This window comes from Alligator mississippiensis, chromosome 6 (assembly GCF_030867095.1).
Source record: "Alligator mississippiensis isolate rAllMis1 chromosome 6, rAllMis1, whole genome shotgun sequence".
In the NCBI taxonomy this organism is placed as follows: Eukaryota; Metazoa; Chordata; order Crocodylia; family Alligatoridae; genus Alligator; species Alligator mississippiensis.
The window spans coordinates 2,396,282-2,408,455 of record NC_081829.1 but is presented as its reverse complement, the minus strand read 5'-3'; the positions used below and the strand labels follow the sequence as shown (position 1 = coordinate 2,408,455).

The following is a 12,174-nucleotide window of genomic DNA, read 5'->3' as shown; positions in this document are numbered from 1 at the left end:
GGGCAAGGCATGCCATGTTGGGGGGAATCGGCATGTGCCAGGGGCTCGGGGCGGTGGCGGGCATTGGGGGGCATTGGCGAAGGGCTGCATGCCCCCCGCAGCCCAGCGCCCGGCACGGCACCAAGTCGTGCTCGGCTCCGGTGTCGTCAGCGCGGGCTCCCACAGGGTTATTCAGCCTGGCGGCGTGCGCACGGGCACCGAGAGCAGCGCCGGCTTTCACGCCTACCCAGCTGTCGGCAACTGTCGGGTTGTCTAAGCTTCTCTTTCCCCCTCTAAGCCGCCTTTGCAGGAGAGGACTGACAGGTGAGGCTCCGGGGGCGATGGCATCCCCTTCCCTGAGTGTCAGCTGGGGGTGGCTTGGCCCCGAGCGCGGCTGTGGCTCTGGCTCCGGCCAAGGCACTGGCTGTAGGGTCCTTGCAAGGGGAAGGGTGCTCCCCGTGTGCCCTCCTGCTCCTCTCTGTGCCCAGCGTCCCTCTGTCTGACTCCGGGTTTCTCCGGCCCCGGAAGAGCTCAGCCTGGCTCTGAGCCCTGCGTTAGCAAGACCTTGCACCCAGGGCTCTCTCTGCCTGGAGGCGGGCGGCGTGTGTGTCTGCCTGCCTGAGCTGGGTTGTGCTTTTTGCTTCCTTTGTGTGCCTGGCTGGGTCCATGCCCTGTGCATGCACGCACACGCGTGTGCGGGTCTCCGTGTGCTCGTGCGAGCACCCATTTTGGGCTGTCCTGGCCCGCGTTTCCTCCCTCTCTCTCTCTCTCTCTCTTTGTGTGGCGCTGCCTCTCTTTGTGCGTGTGATTGTGTGTCTCTGCCAGCTTCTCCTGGCTGGCTTGCCTGCCTGTGTGCCTCGCCGATTGTGCCTCCTACTCCGTCGCCTGGTGTGTGCGTGTGTCTTTCCCCAACCGCCGTGTGCGAGCGAGCGCGGGAGAGAGAAACAGCATGTCCCCAGCTCTGGATCTTTGTTGTCGCTCCTCATCGGGGTGTGTGTCTGTGAGTGTACGTGTTCCCCCCCACCACCCTGAGCTTGTGCAAATGTGTCCTCCCCCCCAGCACACAGACGCACACATATTCTCTGCGTGATCCCAGTTCCTGGTGCCAGGATTAGCGTGACAACTTATCAAGGAGGCAGGGAAGGAGAATTCAAACCTGTCAGTTCTTCAGTCCATGTTCCCCCCATCGCCACCCCCTCTCCCTTCCCCTGCTCCAAGCCTTTGGTCTCGGAGCTGGCACGGAAATGCAGGCAGCTCCCCCCAGCCCAGCGGAGAGCTGCGCTGCTGTGCTGCCTGCCTGGTGTTGGGTTACACCGAAGGGCAACGAGGAACAGGAAAATATGCACTAGAAAGACCGGTCTAGTCTCTGATGCATCTGCTAATGCGCCCGGAGCTGAGAGCTGCTGGAGAGGAGAGCGAAGCAGGCAGGAAGTGCACAGAAGGCTTTCCAGAACCGCCTCTGGGTCCCAGTCCCCCCCGCCGCACACACACACATGCACACACACACCCAGGCACACTCACAGGCACTGCTCTGCCTTTTCACTCGGCTGAAACGTGGAGAGACTGAAAACCAGTGCAGGCACTGGGAGCCCTGGCTGGGGCTGGGGCTGGGGCTGGGGCTGGGGAGGGGGGGCGGCAGGGGCTGGGGCCTGGCCTGTGTTATATCAGCAGCAATCCAGAGCAGCTGCTTCGGGTTCAGGGCGCTCGCTCGGGATTTACACCGACAGGCAGGAGGAGAGGGGCTGGCCGTGGCACTCATGCTGTGCGTGCAGGAGACACGCGGAGATGGACGGAGCCCTGGGGCGCACAGGGAGTGTAGTGCACACAGCAACACACACGTGTGCACAAACACACGGACTCCTGGAGACACACACAGAGTCACAGCAGAGCACACAAACATGCACACATATGTGCAAACACGCAGACACACATACAGTCACATGCAGAGTCACAACAGGAAACGCACAGTAACATGCACCCGTGTGTACGAACGTGCAGACACACAGAGAGACACACAGTCACAGCACGGCACACAATAACACACATACAGGCACACAGATGTGGGTTCCCAGAGACACACACATTCACACAATCACAGCAGGGTACACAGGAACACACACATATGCACAAACACGCAGGCTTCTGGAGACACCAACACAGCCACAGCAGAGCACACACATAGTAACACATGCACAAACATGCAGGCACCCAGACACACACTCACAACAGGGCACACACGTTAACACACACACACAAACACACGGGCTCCTGGAGACATGCATGCAGCAACTGCAGGGCACACACAGAGTAACACCCACATGTGCACACACTGGTTCACCGACACCCCCGTGCACGGGGGCACACACATGAAGTCCCAGCCAGGCATACGCAGGCACACAACACAGATGACCACAGGGTTATAGAGAGGTGCAAACACACCCGCAGAAATTCAGGCACCCACGGAGAGCAGCACACGCCGTGTCATGCAAGGACATGGAGGGAGGGACGCATGCAGAGGCTCTCAAAGGTGCACACCCCCACGTGCACACCCCCACTCCAGCCAGCTCCCCGGCTGTACCCAGACCACGCAGGCAGGCGTGGGGTCCTGCGCCGTGGCTGCCCGGCGGCTATTCCAGCCCTTTCCCCAGGAGGCTCAGCCTGTGGCCGGGGAGGAGCGGAGCAGGAGGCACTCCCTGCCCTGGAGAAGGATACTTGGGGGCACAGAGGGGCTTAGGCACGTGGGGGGAGGCTGCACCAACGAGGCACCCACCCGGCCCCATGGCAGAAGCAGCCTGCTAGAAGGGCTCAGTCACAGCGTCCCATTCAGCGTGTGCACACACATGTGCACATATATGTGCGAGAAGGGGAGCGGCTCCAGACTCGGATCTGCCCCCCGGGGCACGGGACCTGCTCAGAGTTGGAGAGCGGTGGCTGGGATTCAACCCCGAGGATGCACCCCGCCACCCCCCATCGCCACACCGGTCCCCTGGCACGCCGTCTTGCCCGCAGGCGTGGGGAGGGGGGCACGGCAGCTGCCCAGGGGCCCCCGGTTTGCAGGGCCCGGAGAGGGGTGGGGGTGCGGAGGAGACAGATGCTCTCCACACAATGTTCACTTTCACCTCCTCTGCTCAGCCCCAGGCAGCGGCCACATGTTTTACATTAGGAGCTCTGGACTTCGCCATTCCTGGGTTGTTAGCCAGGGGTAGGGCTTTTTTATCCACCCCCCCCTCTTTTTTTTTTGCTGGTTACAAAACACCAGCAGAGACCACACAAGAGAGAGAGCGAGAGATGAAGGCATGGAGAGAGACAGAGAGAGATGCATGGGGAAGGAGAGAAAGGAAAGGGGGGGGGGGCGTCGGCAGAGACAGACACCGAAGGAGAAATGCCGGGTGTGCGTGCGCGAGTGTGAGCGAGTGTGAGCGCCAGCGAGATTGCAGTCACCTCTTGTTTTCCACCTCCTGACCCCTGGAGCCTTGGCAAGATAACAGCCCCCGAAGAGTGCTGACTTGCCTTTCAGAAATCCAATATCCTCGCCTGGCGAACTAATCGACTACCTGAGCTCCCCCCTTCCCCCCCCAGCGCGGGATTAATCCTGCCACTGAAAATCTTTAATTAGTTTAACAGTTTCAGGCTTGGCGGAGGCAGGAAGCAGAGACACAGACACCCCGGTCCCCCCCCGGGACCTGCGGGGAGGCGGCGCAGCTTGGGCCCGGGGCTGCGGGGGGGCCGCCCCGCTCTCCTCCACGGAGGGAGGCGATGCTGGGAAGGACACGGCCCCTCTGGAGGCGGCATCGGGGGTCCCCAGGGCTGTGTGGGTGGGAGGGAGGCAGCTGGGAGCCGGCGGAGGGAGGGAGCTAGGATGCAGCCAGGATGGCAGAGTGTGCATGTGGGGGGGCACCCTACACCAGCCTCGCATGGGATGGGCTGCCCCCCCAAACCCACCACTGCAGGGCATGGAGGGCAGCGCCTCAGCCTCCAGGGCTGCCCTGATACCATGGGGACGGGCACGGCGGCTGCGCAGGTCCAGCGGCAGGCAGGCGGCACAGACAGGCTGCACCCCCCAGCCCAGCCCAGCTCTGGCCACCTCGCCCGGGTGCAAGGGGAAGGCCCCCTCGCCCTCTCCCCAGACCTCCTCCACTAAGCCCCCTCCTTGCAATACTGATCTGCTGCACAGTGGTGGCACAGCCTGGGTCCAGTCGGGGAAGGTGCACGTGATTCTGGGGTCTCTCCTGCCCCAGCGGGTATCAGCCCGTGCTAGCCCTGCAGCCTGACGCCCCAGAGGCAGAGCCCGGCGCCGCCGCAGGGCTTGGGGCTGCAGTGAGGGGTGAGATTCAGCACATGTGGGGGAGTCCCAGATAGGCGGGGCTGAAGGTGGGAGACCCGTGCCAAGCCAAACAGAGAGGCAGGCACAACGTCCCCGGAGCCCTGGATGCCCCAGCCCATTCCTCATCCCCCAGGAAGCCCCGTGTCCGCCCCAGGGGAGGTAGGAGAGCTGCCCCCACACCACGTCCTCTGCCAGTTGGGGTTTCTGTTTGCTCCGTGCAAGGAGCCCATGAAAAACACTGGCTCTGGCTAGGCCCGGCCCCGGTCCCGGGTTGCAAGGGTGTGAAGGGAAGCACATGCACATAGTTGGAGCGACGCGGAGGCTTCAAAGCCAAGAGGAACAAAGGCCGAGTCTAGTCGAGACGTTCTCGGAGCCAGGTGCACGCTCACCCGCTGGTGCTGGGGAAGGGCCGGGGCCCTGTTCACCCATCTGTGCCCAGCTCACCCCCATGTCCCTCCTGGCCTCTCCTCTCCGGTGCCGGGCAAAGCACCACCAGCTGTCCGTGCCTCACAGGGGCTCTGCCCATCGCCAGCCCTTAGCGCTGGTCCCCACTGCCCTGCGGTCCCTCCCCACGCCGCCCCCACCTCCGCATGGCACGGCCTCCTCGGGAAGGCAACGGGGCGCCCAGCAATGAAAGGAGGCTGTGATGTGCGGGATGGGCACGGGGCCGGAAGCCAGGAGAGAGGCGCTTGACTCATCGCTCTGCTACTGTCTGTCTTGGGGAAGAGGCCTGGCCTCAGTTCAGCTCTGTGAAATGGGCACAATCCGGTGTCCTGCACGTGCTGTGAGGCCTCCCGGCACCACAAGACTGCTCTACAAAGGGCAAGTAGTGGTGTTGAGCAAGGAGCTTGGGGCTGTGCGGGGGGACCCACAGGCTTGGAGGGCACACTGGAGCACCACCGGCGACCAGCAAATGGCACGGCGGACGGAGTCAAAGCGAATGCCAGCGGGACGTGGACAGTGTCTCCGCAGAGCACCTCGGGCTGGGCCTGGCTGGGTGGGGGTGGATACAGGACTGCCCCCAGCCGGGCTGGGAGAGGTGGGTTTGGAGCAGCTCAAGCCACACGCGTTCTGCCGACACCTCCTGCTCATGTCACCGGGCACTGGGGCCACGTTGCTGAGACCCACCCCTTCCCCATCCCCGAGCCCCCTGGGTCGGGGTTCACAGGTCACGCAGGGAGGGGACCAGGCTCCATCACTCCTCGCTCAGCCCTTCTGGCAAAGACAGTCCCCTGGGCCCCGAGCCGCATGGTGGGCCCCCTAAATCAACCAGGTCAGCTCCATTCATAACGAGCTTTTGGAGAGCCCCAACGTCAGGGCCGGCTCCATTTGCTGGGGAACATTTAGGAGTCAGCCACGAATCCCAGGACTCTGGGAGCTATGGCTTTAGGAACTGCACCAGCTATGCAGAGACCCGCGGTTAGACCAGGAGCAGGACACAGACTGGCCGGGGGCAAAGCCGGGAAAACGAGCATCAGTTCTGCAATGAGCCCGTTCCAGCTGTGAAGTCCCATCCGGGACGAGACGTGTGCACGTGCATGCACACCCATGTGCAAGGTGACCACGCTCCCCACTGCTTTCCACCAAGCACTGGCCTGTATAAGACCCTCCCCGCCCACATGCAAACACACATGTGCAAACACACACGCGTGTGTGTGCATACGCATGCTCCCATCACCCCGCAGGGGGGTGTTTCTTTTGCTTTCATCCAGAGGAGACAGAACAGACGGCGGGAGAGTTTCACAGTCAGCTACAGGGCCAGCAGTGACCTCAGCTCCTGGGTTCCCATCACCGGAGCTGACGCCTGAGGTCACGGGGTTGGGGGGGAAAGGTCTGATGGATTTGGCCAGACACCACTGCCTGGAGCCCCCCCAGCACCGAGCACCATAACCCCGGTCGGGCAGCTGGAAGGAAACCTCCGGTGGGACGGCACCGTGCAACGCTGCGAGGCAGATGGCACAGCCACGAAACACCCACTCCCTGGGCGGGGAACGTGGCAGCTCTCGCGGGGTAGGGCTTTCCATCTGCAGAGCGTCGAGGCTTTCTGCCGCCCCGACGGGGTGGCAGGTCATACCAAAACCCTGGCCACGCGGGTGGGACGTGGCACGCGGCACCCGGCTGCCTCTGCACGGCTTCTCCCGGCACGGGCGAGCGGCTTCCCCTTCCCGCGCCAGCCCCCGCGGCCGAGAGAGACATTTTGGCTTCTCCCTCTGCCTCTCGAGCGTGGCTCGCCCCGGTGCTTTCTGGGAAGCCTGCAGGGTGCCCGGCACAGATGGCGGGAGCAAGGGCTGCCGGGTAATTTCCAAGCGCCGAGTGCTGCCTTGTGGGGGAGGATTAGGCAGCTGGTCCGACCCCGAGACATCTGCAGCGCCGGGGAGAAATGGCTCAGCCAGGCCCCGAGAACGACCTCGCGGCGCCCGAGCCGCCCGCCGGCCCCTGTCCAGCCCGGCCTCCTGACGCTGTCCAGGCGCGCCCGGCTCCGAGCCCCAGCCAGCGGCTCCTTCCCCGCCTGGGGCCGCCTCTGACCTTCAGCCCAGCTGCCCGGAGCTTTCCCTGCCGGGGCGGGAGGGGCAGGCACGCGGGGTGCACCAGGCCGGATCCCTCCAGGGACAGAGGGGCAGGATTTGCAACCCCCCCAGGGCTGCCTTCCAGCCACTGCTCCTCTCCCCCCAACTCCAGCCCATTCACCTTGCGGCGGGGGTACAAGCAGGGAGGGGGCTCGGGAAAGGAGCCGACAGATGGGCTGCCGGAGCGGTGGCACGGCGGCCGCGCGCTGCAGTTCAGGGAGAGCGAGTGGGGAAACGGGCTAAATTTAGCCGCCAGCATCCGTGCCAGCTTTGTTCCCCCGCCCCTCGTCTCCGCCGGCAGCTCCTGGCCCGCTCGCTGCCTCCGCTGGGTCCCTGGCGCGACGGTGCCCACGGCAGCACCCGGTCCCAGGCTGCACCGTGCAAGGCACCCTGGCGCCCAGAGCAGCCGGGTCTGCTCTCCGCCCGACAGACGCCCCGTGAGCCAGAGCCGTGCTGCACCCTGCGCGGCGCCTGCCGCATGCTGGGTCGTCGCACGGAGCCGCCTGGGCTTCCCACCCCCACCCCCACCCCCATCTCGGGCACGGCACAGGCCTCTGGCCGGCGCGGTGCGGGTTAACGCCAGGCAGGCTGGAGGCTTCGAGGCTAGTAACATTTGGAAGGCGCCAGCTGGAAACGTGCCCGTCCCGAGGTCTAGAGCTCGGCAGGCGATGCTCCCCGGCGCTGGCCTGGGCAGGGGGGCTGCGGTGGGGAGGGCTGGGGAAGGCGGAGGCGCGCGGACATCCCCAGGAGCAAGGATGCTGCCCCCCGCGGGGGCACCTGGGCTGCTCCGCAGGGAGCAGGGCGACACGCCGGCCCTGCCAAGCCTGTCCGGGGTGCAAGCTCCCAGCACCTGGCCCCGGAGGGCCGCCTTATTTTAAGGCCCGGGTGCAGCCAGCCGGAACCCAGGTAGGGTTTCAAGGCACCCGGGGGCCCCTCTCCTACGGCGCTGGTGACTCACGCGCCATCTGGGGAGGGCAGAGAAAAGGCGGGGAAGCGGGAGCCCGTCCCCTCCCTGGTCCAATTTTAGAAACCGGCTAGACGGGCCTGGCGGGGCGGGACCCGCGGGAAGGGAGCGGGGCGAGCGGAAACTCCTGGCCCCGGATCCGGTTTCCTGGGAGACCCGGGCCGCGGCGGGGGGCTCGGAGGGGTGACGGGGCGACTGCCAACCCAGGCGTGCTGCGGCGCTGGATCCGGCGCGGGGGTGGGGGGCCGAGGTGAACACCCAGGGAGAGCATAACGCCCAAGTGAGCATGCCAGTCAGGCGTGCGAAACACACACACACACACACACAAGCTACAGCGCCCCATCTGCCACGGAGAGGCTCAGGACGGCCGGCTCTCCTCGCCTGGGCTCCAGCCCCCCAGCTCCCACGCTGCAGGGGAGAGGGGAGCTCACAGGCCCCTTGCCGGGTCCCTCGCCTCGGTGTTCCCACCTGCAGCCCTGCCCTGGCCCACGCCAGCAGACGAGGTGCGGTGCAGACACGCAGGGCAGCGGGTCCTGGCCACAACAGTGTGGGCTGGGCCCCGTGGCAAGGATTGAACCAGATCCCTGGGCTACGCTCCAGGGTGGCATGAATGGGGCCTCCTCCATCCACACCCCACAGTCAAACCAAGGTCCCAGCCATTCCCCTACATCTCTACGCTGTGCCATCTCCCTGGCTACCGCCACTGAGGACAGGTACCACCGCCACATCCTCTGGCTCTGCCCGGATCAGCGCCACGGCCACAAAGCAAGGCGCCTGCAAACCTCCGTGCCTCCCTTATGCCAAGGAGGGGTGCCAGGATCCGGGCGGGTGACCCCGAGAGGCCCTTCCACCGTCCTCCCGGCTGTTGGAGGACTTGCAGCCGACCCGCCTGTCCCCCCTAAAAGCCGCCCGGGGCGTCTGACAGGTGGCAGCCAGGCGGAGAGGTGCGAAGGGGAGGAAAGCACCACTTTGCACTTCCCCATCCACGGCCCCGTGCCCAGGGACCTCGGAGCACTTTGCAAGCCATCACACCTCGTGGCTGGCACACGTGGGGGGCAGACATGTCACGGGCCGCTCTTACCGGAAGGGGTGGGGGGGAACTGATGCTTCAAGCAGTGAAGCGGCATTGCTGCAGTCCCACAATGGGGCAGGGAGGACCGAATCCCCTTGGCCGGGGTCGTGGGATGCTCCCCAACACCCCGAGAGCGGTAAGCGTGGTCCCAGCTGCCCTCCACCCCGACGTGGCGAGAACACTCCTGGACTAGGAGACACCGGGACGGGTGGAGGGATGGCGTAGTGCCGCAGGGTGGGCCACGTGAGCCCACAGCGCTCCATGCCCATGTCTGCATGCTGCGCCTGGCTTGGGGGTCCCATTTACCCCGCATGTTTCAGGGCCACAAAGGGCTGCAGCGGAGCAGGAGGCGCTGCTGGGTGCCACGTACCCCAGCTCCGGGACCCGCCTTCCCTGAGCACCCTGGTTTTGGGGACTGGTGCCTGCACCCCTCTCCACAGCCCTGGTGCAAGGAGAGGCAGGACGCAACTGGGGGGCAGGGGAGAGGGCTCTGGGCAGGGGACACCGGTTATTATTCTTGCCAGACCGCTCTCCGTTGCAACGGGAAAAGCGCCCGGCGGAGCCCGTGCTGATTGCCTCCCGCCTGTCAGTCAGGCATCACTTTGTAGATGCCCATAAATTGCTCCATTACCTCTTCTAATTGAGGAGAACGCAGCTGCCGAGGGGCGGTGGCAGAGCAGGCTCCTTCTGAAGGATGCCTCGCACGCAGCCTGCGGGTGCCGGGCCGCCGGGGAGCCCCCCACCCCAGCCACCACGCACCCCAGCGCCTGGCCCGGGGGGTGGGGAAGCCTCGCAGGTGGGATGCGGACTCCAGATCCAGTCCTGACCCCTCCTGTACGCCCGGGCTCAGGAACAGACCCACGTGTCCTGACTGCCCACCTGTCTCTGCCTCTTGCTGAGGGGGAGCTGCTCATGCAGCCCCCACGCTCTTCCCTGTAGGCCTGGATTGGGCTAGTGGACCAGGCTATGTCCATAGGGGCAGGAGCCAGCAGTGCTTCCCGTGGAGACCTCCATGGCCCCCCCAGGGGATCAGGGATCCAGTCTGGCTTGCCATGCTGAGCCCCAAAGATGAAGCTGCTGGGATCCAGGCCACCTGGGCAGAGAGGCTGCATGCTCCCAGGTCACCGTGCTCTGGAGGGATGTGGGAGCCACGACTGCCCAGGCTCCCCCGTGCAGGCCATGGGCAACCTCCCCACACCCTGGGTGGTGGCCCCTGGGCCACGTGGCCCCAATGGCACCCAGAAGCGCTGGGAGGGCGGCGGGGAGAGGATGATGCGACAGGACTGCAATGCAGCGCAAGCAGGGGAGCACGGGGAGGGCAGGTGACATCTGGCCACGAGTCCAGCTGTTGGGGAATGAGGCGCCTGCCTGAGAATGCATGCCTCCCTGCCACGCGGGGCTGGGTGGGGCCCAGTCTTATGGCAGAAGCGGCCTCTCCCTACTCCGATTTCCATGCCCCCCCCCAGAGATGATACCCAGGGCCAGGGGGCCGTGCGATGTCTGGCTGCAGCCTGGTGCTGTCCTCGTGCAGGCGACTGCAGCACGATTTACTGTGCTGCAGCTCGTGCTGGCTGCAGCCCAGCACGCAGCAGAGGAGCTCTCACCCAGGGCAACATGATGCAGGATGTGGCTGCCGGGGAGCGCGGGACTCAGCCAGGCAAAGCCGGCAGGCGGGACGAGACCCCGTGCGTGGGACAGCTGCGGCCTGGCCCTGCTGCATGCGCACTCCTAGCTAGCTTCACTTGGGGGTGAATGGAGGGCACCCGCATCCCAAAGGGGCTCTCAATGCAACAGCACAGGGCACAGATAGGCACAGGCAATGCACAAACCAGCTCCTGACTGCCATGTGCGGCCCCGAGCACGACGCTCAGATGCATCCGGACGCCGGCACAGCCTGCTCCTGCCCGGGAGCTGGACAAGGAGGCCTCTGCAACTGGGGAGGAGGAAGATGCCTGCTCTCCAAAGCTTCCCAGAGCCTGTGTCCAGCCCGCCCTACCCCACAACATCTCTGGGATGCTGTGTGCCCCCTCCCAAGGCGCGGGCAGCAGGAGGATGGAGGAGGTCCAGATAGGCTTCAGGCGAGAGAAAGGCGCCTGCAGGAGGGAACGGAGAAATCAGAAGCCAAATCAGCCCTGCAGAAAATCCGTGGAGAGCAGGTGGGGGGGGAGATGGGAGGGGAGCGAGATGGAAGAGAGGAAGGAGAAGGAGTGAAAGGAGGGGGAGGCCTTTGCTCCCAGCTGGAATGTCGGCCGGGGCAGGAGGCTCGCAGATGCTTCGGGCTCAGGTTTCAGCTGGGGGCAGTTGCTGGGAGCCGACTGTGGGAAAGGGGTCTGATTTCTCCAGCCGCTCGGGAAAGGCTGCGGGGCCAGGGCCTGCAGCAGAGGGGACACAAGGGGCAGCCCCCACACAGTGCCCGGGTGCACCCGGGCACCTCCTGGCCTGGACTTGCCGCCCTCCAGAGCAGGTGTGAACCAGAGCAGGGAAGGCAGGAGGGCCTTGCGGCTCATGCGGAGGATCGATCTGCTCCAGGAAACGGGCAGCCCAGCCCCGGCTCTCTCCGCTCACATGTGCTTTATGCATCTGCCAACCCCTTCCCGCCGCTTAAGGCGCACGTGAGGTTTGGGAGTGAAGGTGCGAGGCAGCTGGCACGGGACTGTGGGGACCCCGGAGCCCAGAGCAAGCAAGGGTTGGGGGAGAAGAGAGCTGGGGATGCCAGGGTGGAGAGCACGGGCCAGGAGGACAAAGGGAGGTGGAGGACAGGAGGCATCAGGATCAGCTAGGTATGGCCCTCATCTCCCGTGACGGGCACAGCTCAGCACTTCACTCCGGGCGGCCACGCGTGATCTAGCTCTCTCTGCAGCCCTTCGCTAGCCGGGGACCTGTCCCAGCCCTCCCGGCACACCTCGAGCCTTGCAGCCCTCTTCGATGGCCGGGGAAACCAGGCAAGAAGCAGGGCAAGGCTTGGGCCAGGGCCATGCAGCCAACAGTGGCAGAACCCAGGCGTCCTGGCGCCTGGTCCCCGCGGCTCCTATCCTGACGGCAGACCCTTGCACCCACGCCTCGACCGGAGGGAGCCCAGGCGTCCCCGGCCCTGACCTGCCAGGCCCCGTGCCTCTGCAGAGCGCCCGGCCGCGGCCGGCCGGCGGTGCAGGGGGTCGGGCGGAGGCGCCGGGGGCCGGGTGCTCCGCGGTGCCGGCGGGGAGTGGGGAAGATTGTGAATTCAGGCTCAGTCATCCTGACATCAGAGTCCTACATTGGATCCAGTTGC

At 65.4% G+C, this 12,174-nt stretch overlaps 1 protein-coding gene across 3 annotated transcripts in view; it reads right to left on the bottom strand.

The window, feature by feature from the left end:
• The window catches only part of AHDC1 (AT-hook DNA binding motif containing 1), a 63,890-nt gene that overhangs the window by 13,123 nt on the left and 38,593 nt on the right, over positions 1–12,174 (bottom strand). The gene's annotated exons all lie outside the window — the stretch shown is intronic.